Here is a 19978-nt window from a genome sequence, read left to right on the forward strand (position 1 = left end):
AGCGGGATAATCTAAATGTTCTATGATGTTATAACTTGTGCAGGTGATATGATGCACATATATAGCATGTGGACTCCCACCTAAATAAGCATCAAAGTCTATGAGACACCATGTTCAACAAATCACTGTGGCCTATGAGTTGTATATAGCCTATATTTACCCATAAATTCCTTTGAAATACAGATCTGCTTACACATTTTTCTATCCTCAAATTCATCTCTCTCACATTAAACTACTTTAAACTTTACCCAATGTATAAATAGTTCTGTTTGTAGTAAAACTTGAACCTGACAGAGAGCTCACTGTATGAGAAGGCTAATGAAGAGGAGGAATGGAAGATATTAATATTTTCACCTCTAAAAAGTAAACGAGAAACATAACACAGCAGAGTCAGGACCCTGTATTAGCTTGCATAGTATAAAGCAGAAGAGTTACCTGTTACTCCTCTTTAGCCAGGCAGAACCAGACCATAGGAAGCAGATGGTTGTACAAGTAACCAATATTTTCATTTTTCTCAGATTTTATTATTTCCTTGAGCTTTGCATGCAATCAATTTTTGATCTTATCAACAATCCCAATTTCTATTCTACCTAGTCCCTCTTCTGTGTTCATCCACATGCAAATCTTTTTTAAGCCCATCAAATAAGATTTTTGTTGCCCATTTACCTTCAGATGTGGGAGTTTCCATTGGCTCATAATAAACCTATGTGGCACACAGGCCACACGATTAATGAAAACAGTTGTTCCATGTTCTAATAGATATTTTTTTGCCAGCAATTCCCTAGCTTGTGACATCATGCCAACCTTCCGTTGCCGTGCTAGAATGTTTCTGCCTTGGGCCTGTGCTGGCCTTGTGTGGGCTATCACAAATGCTGTTGGTTTGAATGTGAAACTTCCCTACTGCATACAGAACACATTTGCCTTGTAGTTATCCATTGCCTCAAGCTCTTTCTGCCCATCTTCTTCAATAATACCTTAGCATTGGGAGGAGGAGGAAGTATGTAGATTTCTCCTTTAGGGCTGAGCATTTCACATTCTCTTATTCTCTGCCACTTGACTAGTCAGTGATCTTTGAGTGAGTAGTCATCTATTGCAAAATAAGTTTCTCTGATGAAGATTGAGATTTGTTCCCATTTGTTGTATGAAGTTAGCTCATTATTAGAAGTCAGTTTAACACTATGGTTGCTTAATTAAACTGTAGGTAATGGACTCTACAGGAAAACCAATGATGTTTCTTAAATAGGGTAATCTTTCTGTAATCATACACACCCTTTTGCTGTTTCTTGTTATGAAGGAATCATTAACATTTCAACTTTACTAATTCTTCATTCATTCATGTATTCAGTATTGTACTAATCATGTTGGGATAACATATGGCACATCCACTGATGTAATATTAGTTGGCAGAAAGTTAATAATGTTTTGATATGTCCTATGTTATAAATAAAGCTTGAAAACATTATGGTGAGTGAGAAAGCAAGTCTCAAAAATGCATGGGGCAATTCTCTTCATATGAAATGTTGGATATGCTATGCTATACTATGCTATGATCTATTTAAGTTTGAGTTTAGCTTAACAGAGGCAGATACTCTCAGGCAACCATTGGAATGAGGTCCTTAATGGAGAAGTTAGAGAAAGGACTGAGGTAGCTGAGGGGGTTTACAATTCCATAAGAAGAACAACAATATCAACCAACTAGACACGCCAGATCTCCCAGGGACTAAACCACCAACAGAATAGTACACATGGAGCAACCTATGACTCCAGCCCCATATGTAGCAGAGGGATGGCCTTGTTGGACATCAATGGGAGGAGAAGCCCTTAGTCCTCTGAAGGCTCGATGCCCCAGTATAAGAGAATGCAAGGATGGGAATGTGGGAATGAGTAAGTGGGGGAGCACGCTCATGGAGGCAGGGAGTGGGCAAATGGGATAGGGTTTTCTAGAGGGGAAACTGGGAAGGGGGATAATATTTGAAATGTAGATAAAGAAAATAAAAAAATAAAAAAACAAGAGAATATATGTAATTTTATAATAGACTGGTGGTTGCTGAGGGCAGACTGGCTTAATTAGGACTGATGGGCACTGAGATTTTCAAAGCTGGAACATGCATATTCATGAATGACATTCTGGTGATGATTGAGCACCTGGAAATATATATGAAAAGCAGCTAGTTTTATATGATGAAGTAACTGCATATGGTATTATTTTATATAAGTAAACTTGGTAGATTTTTGTGTTAGCCTTATCAGAAGGCATATACATTTCATATGCCAATGTCCATGTATTAATTATACAAATAAATTTATCTTTCAAAGCAAATTTCAAAACTAGTTTTATTTTTTGTAAAAATATTTTGCTATGTTACAGTGTGAACAAATGCAGAGATAAAATTTGAACAGCCTCATTCTGATCTTATATTCTCTGTGCTCTGGGCACATGGAAGTGGCTACTATGCCCAGAATTCCCTTTGTTCTCTCAATATTTTCAATATTTTATATCTATGTATTTTCACATTACCACAAGTATATTGGAATTGCAACTTCCGCAACAGTGCTATTAGAAGCAAGATTTAAGGGGGACATGGTTAAGGCAGTATATAACAGAGTCATCATAAATTGGAATATCAAAAACATTAAGAGCATGAATTGGTTTCTTTTACCATGTAATAAGAAAGCAATAGAGCAGCACCTTAGAAGCACAGAAAAGTCTTCACCATATATCAGATCTACTGGGAACCTACTGGGAATCTTATACTTCCTCTTTTACAGAAATGTAAGTAATACATTTATAAACTTTTAGTTTGTAGCATTTTCACACAATATCCCTAATGTTCAGATAAATAATGGTGATACCAAAAATTGGACTCTGCATTAATGAACACATCCCAAAATCATCTTTGGAACTGAGTTAAAGTTGAAACTGAAAGACTTTTGAAATGGACACTAGCAGGGGCCAGGTACGGTGAAACTGACTTCCTTCTTGCAAGCCAAGGCTGTGACCATAGCAGAAATAGCAGTAGTTCAACCCCTACACATGATAGTAGTGGCTATTCTATCTCCATCAGATTACATTATCTCTATTTAGATAATGGTATCTTCTGATGCAGGTAAGATAAAAGATAATCTCTTTAGTGCTGGCCCCATTATCCCTCTAGACTCAAATCACAGAAGACACCCAAGGAGAAAGATAAAGTATGAATCCCAAGGTGTGAAACACTTCAAAAGGCATTACTTGCATTTCTTAATTTATTCCCCAAATTTAGGAGACGTGTACAAATGGAGCTTAACATTGAAAATTTTTACCACTATCAAAGGATCATAACATAGGATTAGAGTACATTTACTATTTTAGACGTGCTAAGAAAATGTTCTATTTTTTTTTTTTTTGGTTCCTTTTTTCGGAGCTGGGGAAAATGTTCTATATTTAATGTTGAAACTCATAGAGCAGGAGAGGGACCTAACAATTTGACAGTTTGCTGGCTAAGTCATACAGCAAGTAATAGTCCACAGGAAGAGAATGGAAATGCCCACCATCATTTCTTTAAGATACCAGAAAGGTTTCAGTGGCTTAGGAAATAGAAAAGTTGTATTGAGTTTGTCATTTAATATCTCTTCCCTACACTGGATTAGATTCAAAATACTTACCTAACATTGAGAAACAAGTTTGTGAAGGAGTCTTAGAATTCTTGAGGATCCCAGAAATGTCCTCGTTACTAATGCATCAACTTACATTTGTAGTGACAGACATTCACTTGGCATCCTAAATGCAATAACAGTCATTGATTTCAAGAGTAGCATGTTTGAGTAAGAGCACAAAGGCAAGTGGGCATGAATACTACCATGAATGGCAGAGTCAAAGAGGTAGCCAGAATGACTCATACACTTCTATATAGCTGGTTTGTTCATCATAGAGTTATCCCTAGAAATGAAAAACTAGGGAAGCTGCTTAAATTCTTAATTAGTTTGTACAAGAAAAATAGTTAATGAGAAGTAGAGGCATTACAGTAGGACTTAAAACACTTAAGCAGCTTTGAAGCTGGAAAGTGGGCAGACCATGTGAGAATTTTGAGGTGAATCCTAACATAAGTTTATTTCTGTGAATAGATGGCCAGTGGTAATTCTGGTGTGCTTCAAGAGGAAGGAAGTTAGTTGTAACCAAAATTTGAGACTTCATAGACATGCCTAGCGAACTATGCAGTCAGTATGCATGCCCACCTAGAATGGCTCAAGTTCCAAACCCAGCACCATATTTTCTGTAATGGCATGTGCGTGGAATCCCAGTACCTGGGATATATGGATTCAGGAGAATCAGAAGTTCAAGGCAGTCCTAGGTTACATGGTGACTTTGAGACTGGCCTGGAATACAGTAAGTCTTAACTGTACACATAACAAAAAACATAAAAGTCTAAACTGTAGCTACTAATGGCCACCATTTTAAGGACTGGGTTAAAAATGAAGAAAAACATTGCATTGCAAAGAAGAAAGGAAGCAGACTGGATCCATATTTGTGTAATATTTTCTTATGGAAGATAGAACTCAAGAGAGATTAGGTTAAATATTTGGTTTGGGGAAATCATTGAAAGGTTGTGTTCCTCTGGCAACATTTAGTTTAAAAAGATGGATAAGGGTAAGATCTGTTGTTGCTGTTGTTGTTGTTGTTGTTGTTGTTGTTGTTGTTGTTGTTGTTGTTGTTGTTGAAAATAAAGGCAAACCTTAAAAAGATTTGGACGTTCTAATCCTGTTTATATGGAAAATGTATGGAAGCTTAAGACTTCAATCTACAACTTCAATGGCATACCTGAGTTAACTGGAGCTTAGCCTTGGCTCTCAGGTAAAGAATAAAGAGCTTCTAATGGGCCAGGAATTATTTCAAAGAAGATAACAACTAATATTCTTATGTAGCTGTCTCCTGAGAGGCTTATAGTATGACAAATACAGAGGCAAATGTTAGCATCAAACTATTGAACTGAGAACAGGGTCCCTTTTGGAGGAGTTAAAGAAAGGTTTGAAGGAGCTAAAAAGGCTTGCAACCCCATAAAAACAAAAGTACCAACCAACCAGAGCTCCCAGGGATTAAACCACTACCCAAAGACCCACATAGACAGACCCATGGCTCTAGGTGCGTATGTAGCAGAGGATGGCCTTGTTGGGCACCTATAGGAGGAGAAGCCCTTGGTCCTGCCAAGGCTGTACTCCCAGTGTAGGGGAATGTCAGGGTGGAAAGGAGGTTGTTGGGGAAGGGGACCACCCTCATAGAAGAAGAGGGAGGGAAGATGGGATAGGGGGCTTATGGACAGGAAACCAGGAAAGGGAATAACATTTGAAATATAAATTTAAAAATATCCAATAAAAAATATTGTGGACACTACTCCTTGTTGTCTGTAATTACACTTTGTTGCTGAAAGATTTGTGACACCTTCTGCTTTCTCTGTGGTATGTGCTAAATCCAGAAAACTACAATAACTATCTATGCTCATTAAAATTTTACAAGCATTGCCTTCAGGGGCAAAGCCAATATGAAGACTAAAATTAGGATAGTGCAAACTGGTGCCATAGACAAAACCTTAATCCTAGATTAGTAGATGAGCTAGCCTGCAGTTCCCTTACAGACGTAGGACTTTAGTGGTACATACACTGAACTCTAAGTTATGTAGGCCATAGTATAAGGTTCACCTAGAAAATTGTGGGGAAGGGAAGTCAGAGCCTGGGGAGTGAAACTACTAGACTACACAATTGCTAAAGTCCCAATCACAAAGATTTTCTGTACATTTTCTTCCAGTATCTTTCACTTTATATTTTACAGGTAAGTCAGAGGTTCATTTTGAATTTATTTTTATGCATGGCACAGTATAATCCCAAATTCAAAGTAAGGAATGTATATCTCTCAAGTCTTGTTGTGCTTTGTGGAAAAGCAACTATTTATCCAATAAAGTTGTCTTCTGTTGTTGTCAAAATCAATTTATGAAGACTTCTTGCCTTGCTTTCATGAAGCTATGGGTACAATACAACTTAAAAAAAGAAAAGTAAACCAATGGCCTTTAAGTATTTTAGGTTACTTTTTGTTTGGCTTATCAGACTTCTACTATCTTTAAAGATCTATCTGGAAAATCTAGTTTTCATAAAAATCTCAATTTTTTCCCATTCATTAATTATGTATTGCATTCAGAGTTCATTAAAAACTGCTTGTGCATTAACAATGATTATTTCCAGCTTTGTAATTGGAAATGATTCATATTCTGACTGATGCATATCAGTATCCTCTGAATTTTCTATAGCAAATGCCACAAAGTCCATATATTTTTTAATTTATTTTTATTTTGAGTAAATAAGATCCAAAATATCTAATGATATGTCATGCAAATATACATTTACCATTTTTCAACATGTTTATTGAATATATAGAAATATATATTGAATATATAGAAATATATATTCCTGTAATATATAAGATGCATATTATATAATATACGTGTGTATATATATATACATATATGTGTGTATATATATATATATGTATATATATATATTCCCATAATCAAATATTGTGAAAGTAGGATAACTTCAGGCAAGGCTTGATATAGAAACTAGTAGTCAGTGAAGACATGCTCTCTGTCACTAATTCTCAGGGGGTTCCAGTTGTTATTGTTGTACCTGCCTAAAGTAGGTGTTACTATGTACTGACAATGAAATTACCTAGCAACCTCAGGATTACCTTCTATCACCTTAACAATCAGTGGATTGAAGATGTGCCTCATTTCTTGTGGGCCTTAAAGAAATGGTTCCTACTGCCTACTGAATCATGTTCCCTCTTAAAACCATCTATGTGTTCTGATCCGCTCTTGGTTACCGTCAAACACCCACACCTTTGTCACAGAAGGACCCTGGTGATTATGCCATATATGCTCAGAAAATGTAAAGCAATTTCATCACACAAAATCCTCACACAAAATGTACTGACGCCTCCCAGGTCCCTTTCGTTGTGGAAGGTGACATAGCCACAAATTCCCGTGTTAGAAAGTGGCCATGTTTGGGAAGACATTATTCAAACAGACTTTGCCATATGCTATTAAGTATTAATTTGTTGTATTTGTCCTTTCTGCTTTATTGACCCTGTTTTATGGAACAGTGCCTGTGTACAAAGTCATCTAGCATTCAACTCTTAAATGACTGAGTATTTTATCTACCATAAGAGAAACATGTATACAGAGCTGAGATTTTTACAAAACCACAGGGAGAAAATGGAAAACATGTTGTATTTCATTTGTGTCATTTCAAATAGGCAGTTGCTTCCTTGATCTTCTTTTTGATTAATAAAGTAATAATGTAGGCTGGTTTGTATCTCCTTTATTTGATAAATTCTGTTTCTAACACAAGAATACGACTTCTATCAGTGGGCAAATCACTTAACTGTTTCCAAATGACAACTATAATTTGTCCTCAGCTGCTCCTTCATGTGCTAAAGGAAACAGAAAACCAAGGCACTTGTGTGAACAGTTTATACACAATAAGCAACTATTGGCTTAATTATCTCATTCAACAAGCATCTCTATACGGTTCCAATTTTTGTTGTCTAACTCTTTTAGATGACTTTATCTTCTGTAGCTATTGTCTTATCTTAAATCATTTATTCCTTTTAGCCTACTTTTAACTTTCTGGTGATTCTTTGTGACTTTCATATTATATACCCCAGTCACACTCATCTGCCTGTCCCCTCATATCTGCCCTCTGCCCTTGCAACCTTCTCCCCAAAAGAAACTAAAAACACGCAAACACACAATAAACCCAGAAACACACAAAAAACCCAAAACTAGACAAAGCCTAGAAAACATCTCACCATGGAAGCTGTAGTGTGTCCCACTGGGTCCCACAGTATACTCCACACTCCACACATCTTTACTTGCAAATGTTCATTATCATTGCAATGAGTAGTTGATCTGGTTTGAAGCGTCTGGCTTCTGTCACACCATCAATATTGGAACCTTACCAGGATTGCTCTTGCTTATCCTGCTATTGCCCTGTGACATGGAGATCCCGCAGCTTTGGGTCAGTAGTACTGACCCTTTTACTCACTCCAATGATTCATAGGTTCATGGATGATGTAGGTTTAAGAATGGGATAACTCAAAACCCTGATTCTGGGCCTGGGTTATAGCTGCCAGCTCTCGCATATCTAAATCCCAAAGATGAGCTCTCCAGCACTCCTCCCAATTAGGCCACCCAATGCCTTTATCAGCAGGAGGCAGAAGCCACTCTCCTGCTCTCATGATCTCAGACTGGCTCAACTGTACAACTGTGTGCAGAGCCAATTCAGCAGGGTGCAGGACCTGCTCTCCCAAGTGCTGCATCTGCTGAGCGGACAGGGCCAGTTTAACTGCTTTCATGACAATGGCCAGCTCTCCAGACTGCCTCAGTTGGCAAGGAGCTAGTAGGTAGACGGCATGACTCCCATGCCTGTGCCGCCTCACATCAGATGAGTACCAGATCAGTTCTCCCATATTCCTTCCCTGAGGGACTGGTTCATACACCTCCTCTATCTGGGGAAGCTCTGCTATACTGTCCAGGTGAGGTGCAGTACCAGGTCTCCAGAGTGTTGCAGCTGGCACAGGGTATGGTCAGCTCTCCAGAATGCCACAGGCAGAGAGGGACAGGGCCAGTTCTGCACAGCCCTTGGGCATCTATATGGTCCTAAGCAGTTGCCCAGACAAGAGATATCCACATGTTCTCCACTGGTAATATGAGTCACTGATATCAACAATGACCCTTGCATCTACTCAGATATGGCCTTCAACACCAATACATGCTGGAACTTCACCACAGCCTCCTGTGGAGCGACTAGCTACTCACAACCTGCTATCCCTTTTTACCTGTGCATGTCCATTCCATCTCTCTTCATAATGCTCAAGCTCTTCTGCTTCTCTTTCTCTCCCATATGTCCACCACACACTTGCACATTTTAGTAACTTGCACTGCAAGCAGACATGTGGTTAGCAGGCTGCTGGGAAGCCTCCTCTGCCTGATCTGTGTGGTGTGCTGGCAAGGGGCTCTAGACCCACCTGCCTACAGCCCACCTGTGCAACACTGTGGCAGGTAGATCTATGGATCTCCTCCCATTCCTGCCCTGCTTGGCATGGTAGTAGCTTTGCCTCTGTGTGTCTCCAGTGCTGTGCAGCAGCAGGCCAATCTCTAGAGGTCTTTCCTGGAATGTACTACATGGCATGGCCTGTGTAGCCCTCTGGATGTCTTCCTCTTCCCTCGCTGCTTTAGTGACTATAAGAAGGGTTCTGTGTGTCTGCAGCCACCCCATACAGAGGCACATAGGTATCTCTTTTTTGGCTTAAATTTAATGTCGAGATAATTCATGCCAGAAATTATATTTAATATTACAAAGGTTAGAAAAGACAAACACATTTTCAGGGTTTTTTGTGTTCTCAAAAAAATTCATAGATTTATGAAAAATACTATACAGTATAGTAGAAAATAAAGATCATGCCCAATTGAAAAAATGATGCATTTTTAAGTATTTAGAGGAAAAATGTGAAACTGGAAGCAAATATGAGAACTATTCAACAGGAGATTAACTCCGAAGGATGAATAAGCACCTGTAAGCAGAAATGGGACAGGAAAATGCTAGAAGTGGAAGAGTCACAAAGCAAGAAAGAGAAAGGCTTCAGACTAATGTTGGAAGCTGGAAGTCTTCTGGTTATACTAGTGAGCAGGGCAAACTCAAATTGCTCACAAGACCTTAGAGAGCAAGAGTTCTTCAGAGCCAGAGTCTAAACGTATCTAATGTTTTCATCTGGATACCCCAGTAGTTTGCAATGGGGTAGGAACAATTAGGCAATACCCATAGATATTTTGATTGCCAAAATAGGGGTGAGGAGGTTAGGAGAGATGGAGAACAGACCATTATTCTATGTGTATACAATGGGTAAGGTTGCTGCTTAACATCCAGCAGTGCACAGGGCATCTGACCCCGAGGAAAATGGAATCTCACTTAAAACACTGATGCTATGGGGCAAAGACTGTTTGTCATGGCAGAGTGTTCTCCTAGTGTGCGTGACAAACCATCCCATGCCTATCACCTTTGCTCCCTTGCAAAAAGAATTCACACAAAACCTTATAGGTTTATACTATTTTTACTTCTTTCTTATTTTACAGTATTAGGAAATTGAGATCACTTGATATTAATCATCTTATCCAAATTCTCAAAGTAACTAGTAGCATTGCAAACTCAAAGTCATAGAAAAGGTAACTAAAGTGGATATAATTAACCTCGTAATTATAATCTCTGATTACAGGATTGGCCATTATTTCGACTGGAAATGAATGTATGTGAAGTCCTTTGCACAGGGCTTGGCACAAAGCAAACACTTCACTGAAGTGTTCACTGTTTGTACAATAGCGGTTGCTTTCTCCTATGTATCAGGTATGGGTCACAAACAGATTGAGTTGAAAGAGACAGGAAGAAGAGGTTTCAAGACCCTGTGGACCCTGGGACAGTGTGCAGAACCCAGTGGAGAGAAAGTGGAGTGGAAGCAGTTAGAGACATTCTTGGAGGGAGGATAAGGGTCCATAGAGGACCTTGAAAAACTAGCAAGGGTCGGAATATATGAGTGGGAGTGGAACGGTGGGAGTTCATTTTGAGCATGAGAAACTAATTTCCACCTCTGTCCCATGAAGCAGGTAAATGGCATACCTGGAGTTGCTATGTTTATCTACAGCAGTAGACAAGCTTCCACCAGAAAGCAGTTAGTTCAAGGTCACACGCTTCCAGAGATATCTTTTGACACTTGGAGAAAGGAAAGGGATGACCTTTTTAAAGATACAGTATCTAAATTTTTATAGGCATGATAAGGGCAAAATGACATTTTTTAAACAGACTTTCTAGAACAGCTTTAGCATTCACGTCTCTTCCAATATATATTGATAAATGTAACTCTAACTTCCAGCCTGGCTGAAGGAGATAGGAAAAGACCAGGATGAAGGGTTGTCCAAACATCACAAGGCAGGGTTCTCCTGGTGCAGCTCCTGCTGTTGTTTTTTAAACTGTTTTGTCGCACTTGCAATTTTGACACATTGTTAAAGAAGAGTATAGAAGTAGCCAGGCTGGTCAGGTAGCACGCATAGGGAAGAAGCCTCGGGAACTGACTGACTGACACCTTGGCATAGAAGACTTTAATAATGAGTGTTCTCATTAGATGTCAGCAACTAAGCTACCAATTGCAGCTGCACTATTTCATCATCAGCCTTGCAGCTATCTGGGACAGATGCTTTGGATTATTGCTGAGGTATTAGAGCTTTTTAGGGGTTGAATAACTCAAGTAACAATACTAGCAAACAATGTCTAAACAGGGTGTTAGCTAAAGATTCAAGCATTCACTCAGATTTATATGTATATTTCTAAACCTCCAATTCTTCTGTATACTATGTTTTTATTTGATTGCATATAGATTATATCGGAGGCAAGCTATTATTTATTAAAACACATATCCTTCTTAGACCTTTGTGCTAATCTTTATCATTACTAAACCATTGGCTTTCTGGTATATATCATTCTTATTTATTATGTTACTCTTAGAACATTTTTTTATGGAACACCTGCTTTGTGTCGGTACATCAATAGAGAATTAATAAGAAAATAAGATTCAGGATTCTGGGGGAATACATAATCTGCAGAGACAAATAGATAAAAAGAAAACATTGGATAAGTGCTGTCCAGAAAATAACCAAACCCAGTGTTGTAAGCAGACCTTTGGTAGCCACTGCAACTGCTTCTAAGTAATGGGCTCTCTTCGATGATCAGAAAGAATGGTGCCAGAAAGAACAGAGGGAAACATGATAAAGGCTCTGTTTGGGCACGGAAGAGGTCAATGGAGAAGCCAAAGTGCAGGGACAGGTGATGTGGAGCAAAGGTTACAGAAAGGCTGAGAGGAGGGCAAAGCCAGTCAAGGAATGATTTTATAAGTCAATATAAGAAATTTTAATTTTACTCCTGGTACACTGAGATATCTTTGAATGAATTCCATTCTATTTCACAAGGAACTATTGTCCTCAAAGACAGATCTGTGTATAGCGAAGAAGTTGAAGATACCAGGAAAATCTAATTTTACCTTGACTTTATCAGTTCATATTTCATGCGAAAATGAGCAAAAAGCCCCCAAAATCTTTCAGCAGCTTCGTTTCCAGTTGAAAGGTATGCTGTTTGACACTTTAATCAATCAGTGGGTGCCATTAATCTGCATATTGTGTTACAGGGAACTGTCATCCTTATGACTTTTCCTTTTCTTTATGTTTTTAACTTTTTTTTCTTCTTGGGAAATTAATTCATATCATTTCCCTTTGAAATCAGTGGCATTTGACTGCACAGGCACTTAGAGACACCCTTCTGTGACTGTAAGTTTAGGTTAATTATACTGCTTGTCAGCAGCACCTCAAGAAAACGAGCCAGCCGCTGGGGCCAGGGCCAGGGGTATGTAGGGGAACCCCTAGGATACCCAAAGTTCATTTGAATTGAGCCAGGTAGATAGGGCTACGTGGAAGGACTCCTGAAATGGTTGGATTTGGTGAGTGATGCTGGCACATGGTCGTTAACGCTGTTCTCATGTTGTGCCTTGCTGTGGAAAGAACAGTTGAACATGTTCTTTTGAGCATTTAAGATGTCATCAATTTCACTTTAGAATCTGTTTTTTTAAGGAATGCACTTAGAAACTTGGAGACGACTGATTTGTTTTGTGAAGGGTTGAATACTGTCAATCATACTTTTTGGTTGTTCTACACGAACGCATGTCTCTAGACAGAAATCTTCTGATTGAAGTTAAAATCTGGATGCAAAGATCCAAGCAGCCATCAACCCACTGGATATTAGATTTTAATACATTTAAGGTCATCAACATAAATACATCGTGCATTTGGAATAGTTGCTTTTTTAACTTTGTATTTTGCCCCATGATTGCATGTTAACAAAGAACAAATAAAGATATGAAAAATGTTGAGGGGCTGGGGATTTAGCTCAGTGGTAGAGCACTTGCCTAGGAAGCGCAAGGCCCTGGGTTTGGTCCCCAGCTCCGAAAAAAAAAAAAAAAAAAAAAAAAAGAACCAAAAAAAAAAAAAAAAGAAAGAAAAATGTTGAATGATCTAATTATAAAAATGTGATGAAGAATTAATCATCAAGCAAAAGTTTATTTTACTTCATTTTTATCTTGTTGCATTAAATCTCCCTGGCTAACAGAACAGTCCCAAAATGGTGATGCCACTCCTTGACTTTCGCTGCAATAGAGCAATGAATGTGATAAATATGCAAATTAACATTATTTTGTAAAGTCTAACACTTGGTAGTTTCTCCACCTATCACACCCTCTCCAAGCACAATCCTTGGTTTAGATAGCCATAATTTTCAATCGTTTCCTCGTGGTTCTGCAGGGTCTCAGTGGTCCTATTCCCCTGAGCATTCTTCTGAACGTGTCCCCTGAAATGTTTTGGTAAACCTCAAATTTATTACAGTATTTCTTAATTCAGTATCCCTAAATGAAATCTCTGCTCATTTTATAAAAATGCCTCCAAAAGATAAAAAATGAAATTGTCCTTGACCTGGATGGTCTCTGTTTTCTCTTCTTCTTTCATCACAAATTCTTCTGACTCTCCCGCCCTGTACCTGAGATCTTTCTAATGAACAGTGAATAGCTCTTCCATTCAAGCTTGAGCTCACCAATATAAGCAATAAGCATTTGTCCAATAAACAAGCAGACAGAAGTGGATTAAATTGCTGGTGCTTTTATGTGCAAATTTTCACTTCACATACATTTTTACGCAGGAAAAGAGACCTAAGTTTAAGACCTCAGGTTTACATGAAGGAGAAAAAGAAAGAAACTGTCATAGAGAAGGGAAGGGAGATTTATTATTTGTTCATTGAAATTTCATGACTTTGATATTTGCTAAATATACTCACAAAGAAAGCAAGGCACAAGTCAGTGTAGGAAAGGAATCAATATAACTCCTTAATATGTACTCCTTACGTCAACAAAAAATGTATTTTTTAATGAGCTGAAGTTTGTGGCATAAAAGCTGTTATTCCAATAAAACCTTGAATTTTTAAAAAAATCTTTAAAAATTCATTCAAAATTCATTCTGACAAATTTTGAATTGAATACTAATGTAAAGTACCAAATGCACGATTATTGAACAATCACCGGGCTTTTGTTAAAGGAGACTGCAGCTTTGGAGCGTACTTCTTGGTGCTCACCTGTTACAAGAATATTTACTCAATTTTCAATTGATCTCCTAGAACTAGCACTTATTAATGGGCTGAGAAATTGCATGAAGACAGTCAAGAGAGTTCTGTATAAACTCTCTCGGTTGTTTTGGTAAATTATTTTTTTTATATTCACCAGGATTATTTATCAGGAGTATTAATTTACTCATGCGATCAGCATTTTCAATTTCTGTGCCAATATAATAGAATGAACCACATTAAGGACATTGTTTCTCTTAAAAATGTTTTGCCCATTGCGGGTGCTAGAGACCTTAGTCAGCAAAAGTTTGTTTGCTGTGTAAACATGAGCTTGGTCCCAGAGACACTCATAAAAGAAAGGGATCCATAGTTCACACTTGCGATTTGGGGGATGTGAAGGCAGAGGCAAACGCATTTCTGGGTTTCCTGGCTGCAGACTAAATTTCCACGTTCAGTGAAAAACTATCTTAAGGATGTGTGGTAGAGAGCTTAAGAACAGAGCATCCAAATCATCCTCTAACCTCTGGGTACATGGTGTATCCAACATCCCCCACACCACACACGCACGACTATTGAGGAAGTCTGCAACCTCATGTTTACCTCTGATCTTCACACATAAGCTCTCATACTTGCATACACATATGCAAACATACACACTCTTACGAACACGCTCATGTAAATACACAAATGCATGCAAATTTGTTGCAGAAAAGAAATTTGGACATTTAAAAAAAAATCTGCTATTGTAACATTGAGTCATGAGCTAGTAAACCGGGTACAAGCCTGGAATCACAGGTGTGCTACTGAATCTTCCATGAAAAGAACTGAAATATGATGTCTATGGGCTTGGTTTCCAAAAAGAACAATGGTAATGTGGCGCCGAAGACACAGCTACCGTTTCCTCAGTCTGCACTGCGGGGCTAATGCTGGAGAACAGTGCATTCCAAAGGAGTTGTTTAGACTCGAGTGCTGATTTAGCTGGATAAAATGCAGCTGTCTTATCAAATTACACAACTGGATTCACACCATCTACTAATTCCTGGTGGAATTTTAAAGATACCTTTACGGGTAATTTTCTTCCCAGTGCAGAGATTCCTAAATTAGATAGTTTAAAAAAAAAAGAAAGAAAGAAGGAAAGAAAAAGAGAAAAATCCTCTAGTATCTACTCACAAGGATTATCTCTGTTAGAAACTGTAGAGAAAAGAAGTTGTGCTTTGTTACGTTTAAGGTCACCATTTAACAGAAATCCCTAGAAGATAATTGAACCTAAGTAAATTTCAAACCAACTGACAAATTGTCATATATTTTTAAAAGCTTTATCTTTTTATGACTTTAAGTAACTCTAATCATTTGTCATGGTACCCAGTGCACTTCAAATGGTGAACACTCCTCCTATGAGCACAACCTTTTCACTAATGTCCTTACTCTGCATACACCTTTTAAAGGGTAACATTCTGTGGAGAATATTATGTAGCACCATTTCATCAAAGAGTATCTCTACATATCTAATAATCATTGTATATGAAGGTGAATGGATTAAATCCATCTAGCTTCACAGTAACTTTTCTTTTTTTAAATTATATATATATATATATATATATATATATATATATATATATACTGGCTGCAACATGAACAAATTAGGGACACCTTCTCTGGATTCACAGGGAGAAGGTCATTTCTACAATGTATTTTCTGTCTATGAAGTTACTACTGACCTATCCCTCTTAAGGAGAGCTCATGGTCTCTTCTTGCCTTCAGCTTTTCCACTTACCCTTTTCCAACATTCTGATTAATGACATACAACATATGTGTTGGATGTGTAGGCATATGCATGTACATATACATACCCACCCATACATAGAAAGATGCAGGAAGTGTCTTCATTGGTCAATTTCTCACTTATTTTGTTAGACAGTGTTTCTCATTGAATGTGAGCTCACTAACTTGACCATAGTGGCCACTCAGGATGCTCCAAAGATATCTTATCTCTGCCTTCCCAGTTCTGGGATTTTAGGTGAGTACACTGTGCTTTTTATGGAGATGACAGGGAATAGCATTCAGGTCTCAGAAATTCTGTAGCATGTACTTTACTGCCTAAGCCACAACCCCCTCCCCCGGCCAGGTTCCTGAATCATTATTAAATTAGTAGAGCTATCTCTCAGGTTTTTTTCATTCAAACAAGTGGACAGCTCATTTATCAAATCAATCAAGACATATTAAAAAGCAATGAATCAGACACTGATGTAATCAGTCTGGGTCCCAACAAGTGTTAAAGTGACTATTTCCTCCTCACACCTACGACTCCCAGTCTTGAGGCTCCTTGTCACTGTATATAGAACAGATTTTTTCCTTTAAATTCCCTTCTTCATACTTCCTCATTTGTTTTTCTCTTCCCAAACTAGTACTAAAGAGGAGGATAATAAACAAACAAGCAAACAAAAGCAAAAGCATCAGGAGGCTATCAAACCAGCTGAGTCAGGTCTGTAGAGAAAAGACAGCTAAAGGAGATATTTCCACATTGTCAGGTAGATGGAATGCATTGGACTTAGTGACGCCTTCCATACATTCAGGCAATAATACAGATTATCAAATCCCCTACTTGCTGTAATGCCTCAGCATGGGGATGTACAGTGGACTGTACAGGCAAGATAATAACTAAGACAAATATTAAAACCCAAGAGAGAACAAAAAGTAAATCTATATGGGCTAAGTGCTGCACATCAGAGTCACCATCATCAAAGGAACATATTGGAAACAACTATCTGCAAATGTACTAGTGCTTTAGTATCCTCATCTATATTACTACTATTTAAGTCTATTTGTCTGTTGGGAGGCCTTCTAGTTCTGAAGCATTGTCTGTGTTATATTGCCTGGAGGCACATATGCCCGCAAAAATATAGCATTTGATATTAAAGTAAATTTTAAGTCAATTTAATAGGCTTAATGAACATCGCTTTGTGTGAATTAAGAGAGGCAGGCTTGATGAGATTACTCTCTCTCTCTCTCTCTCTACATATATATATATATATATATATATATATATATATATATATATATATATATATATATATATAATAGAATTGGACTAAAAAAGAGAACTCTCAGGTTTTGAGCCATAAAACAATGACTTGGACCTAAAACATTATACTGTGCCCTGAGAGATTCGCCTATAGTCACCCCTTAAATCTAATGAACAATAAGATATACACGGTCTTTTTTCTTCATTTTTACACAAAGTTACTGAATTCATATTTACTGTTTTGTGTTTCTGATTACAAGATGCTGTCCCCTGCTGTTTGTTTAAGATTATACCAGTTCAGAGTCACCAACCTGGAAAGAAATAATATGGCAATTTTATTTTACCCATACATCTTAACATCAGAAGGAAAAATGTGGACTTCTATACATTCATAGAAGAAAACCACCGTGGGAAAATCACGCTCCCTCTTCCCAAGTTATGTCATTCCAATGGCCTTCGCTTCTAGATAGGATTTTGATAAGAAGTACAGATGAATTGGAAGCATGACAATGGGATGACTTACTTACTCCGCAATTATTTCTGCTAAAAGGGGGCTCATAAAGGGTCTTAAATATGTGTATCTATTAAGCACAATTGACAACCCTACTGGATAGATGGATACACGTGTGTGTCTTAACAACTGAAGTGCATGTGTGCCTTTAGGACAGTTCCCTTGCCAAGTCTTTATTTCGGTTCACTTTAACTAAGGCCACCCAGCAGTACAAAACAGTGCCATCCCCCTACAGAACTACAAACTCTCCTCTGGGGATCCACACTGATAGTAAAAGCCAGTGTGTTCACCACATGACAAACTGCTCTCCACTTTACCAAAAACTTGGATTTTATGGGGAACTAGAAGAAGTGAAATTGACTGGATCTGAGTTCAATATTTGGCTGTCATTTGCCAAGTATATCATTTGACATTTCACTTTGGCTGCCTTCAAAACCATCCAGTCGTTTGAATATTAAATAGAGTGATGTATAAAGCGGCTGTAAAACATCACACACGAGTGTGATTAATAATTGACTGCAGATGCAAATAAGAACGTCAGATAAGCAATTCGGTGCCATGTAGAGCAAATGGACAACTGTGGTGCGCAGATATGTGGTGAGAAACTAGCAGAACTAGACTATCTTTCTTTATTTCCTACTTAGTGTCGTTCTTTCCTTTTGATTCATTTGAGAGAACACGTCACTCTAAAAGATGTTAAAGGTGTCTAGTGACAGCTAGTAGATCAACCTTTGAATAAACATAGTGTTGGTTTTCCTCATGCTGTCAATTTATCTAAAAAGAATATTTGGATTCCAAATCCCTTCAGTTTCCTTCAGTTTCCTTTTGAACATGGGAGTCAACTCCTCTGAACCTATCCAGAGAATCTAGAGGAAGTATTTTCCAATGTTTCACCAGTGGATAAATGATGCTTGACCAATACAAACTGACGTTACAATCAATGGCCCACTAGTGTTTGTGAACCAGACCATGCAGCATCCATTTAAGTATAAAAGCATTAACTCCTTCACAAGCTCACATTGTGTGTGTGTGTGAGTGTGTGTGCATATATATATATATATATATATATATATATATATATCAACTACATCAAAGCTCTCCAAAAACATATTGAAAGACCATAAGCAATTGTACCTGAACCTGAGATGAGGCTATTTTCCATCGCAGGTGATGACATCTGAAATCCATATTACAGTTTCTCCTTCATCTTCAAAGAAATGTATATATATATATATATACATATATATGTATATATATATATAAATTTTTGAACTCCAAAGAACTAAAGATATAGTGCTTTGCATATAATATAAAGGGGGAAAAGAACATTAGTCATGAACTCGGATAGGCCCTTGATGTTCCTGTAGCAGCACTGACGTTCTCATTGCTCTACTACAATTCTGTTTATTATTTACACACTGTGTTTAACTCTTTGGTTTGATTTAGTTTTTGTTTTCTTTTGTTTTGCCTTTTGAGCCAAGAATGCATTCTGATATTCTGAGTGTTAGAAAAGTATTAAAAAAAATGAAGCAAACAAACAAACAAAATCAGACAACCAAAACCGGCCATCAAAAATGGCCCAAAGGTCTTGACTGGGAGAAAGTGAAACGAAAATCTTTTATTTACCTTCAGCTTCAACAGGCGTGATTGCTAATACTTAGAATCGTCATTTTAAATTTCATTTGGTCTCGTATCTCAAATAGCATGCTTGGAAGACATAAAATGAGTGACTAGCTAATGGAAAGAGCTTTGTGATAATTATATAGCAGAGAAAAATGACAAAATATGTAACTCTTTGGATCACTGTTCTGTGGTCCGTGTCCCTGCTCCTTAGGGAAGGCAGTGGAGTTGAAATTTGCCAGTGCTCTTCTAACACTAGTTGATGGAAAAGCCCCGTTCAGGAGCGAGGGATGCTGGAATTGAGTTGTCAAGCTGTCCCGAATGTCTTGTACAAACCGAACAGGCCAATTTACTGCAACACTGCATAGAGTGAAGGCTCCTATCTAGCCTTTACACTTGTTTCCTACTGGAAAGATTACCCTGCTCCCCCATCCTTTCCCTCCCTAGCAGCTCCTGAGCTACCCCTGACTCCTCCTGAAAAACCAATTCTCCAAATTAGAGAATTCTTAATCCCTACCTTGGGACCAGCCTGCTGGACTTCCCAGGGAGGCTCCTACCATCAATCTGAAAGCAAAAGCGTCGGGTTTGTTGATGATTTT

General features: G+C 38.0%; 1 protein-coding gene across 21 annotated transcripts in view; it reads left to right on the forward strand.

The window, feature by feature from the left end:
- Lrrc4c (leucine rich repeat containing 4C) overlaps positions 1-19978 on the forward strand; it is a 1379071-nt gene that overhangs the window by 1191973 nt on the left and 167120 nt on the right. The window lies entirely within an intron of this gene.

Source organism: Rattus norvegicus, chromosome 3 (assembly GCF_036323735.1).
Source record: "Rattus norvegicus strain BN/NHsdMcwi chromosome 3, GRCr8, whole genome shotgun sequence".
Lineage (NCBI taxonomy): Eukaryota > Metazoa > Chordata > Mammalia > Rodentia > Muridae > Rattus > Rattus norvegicus.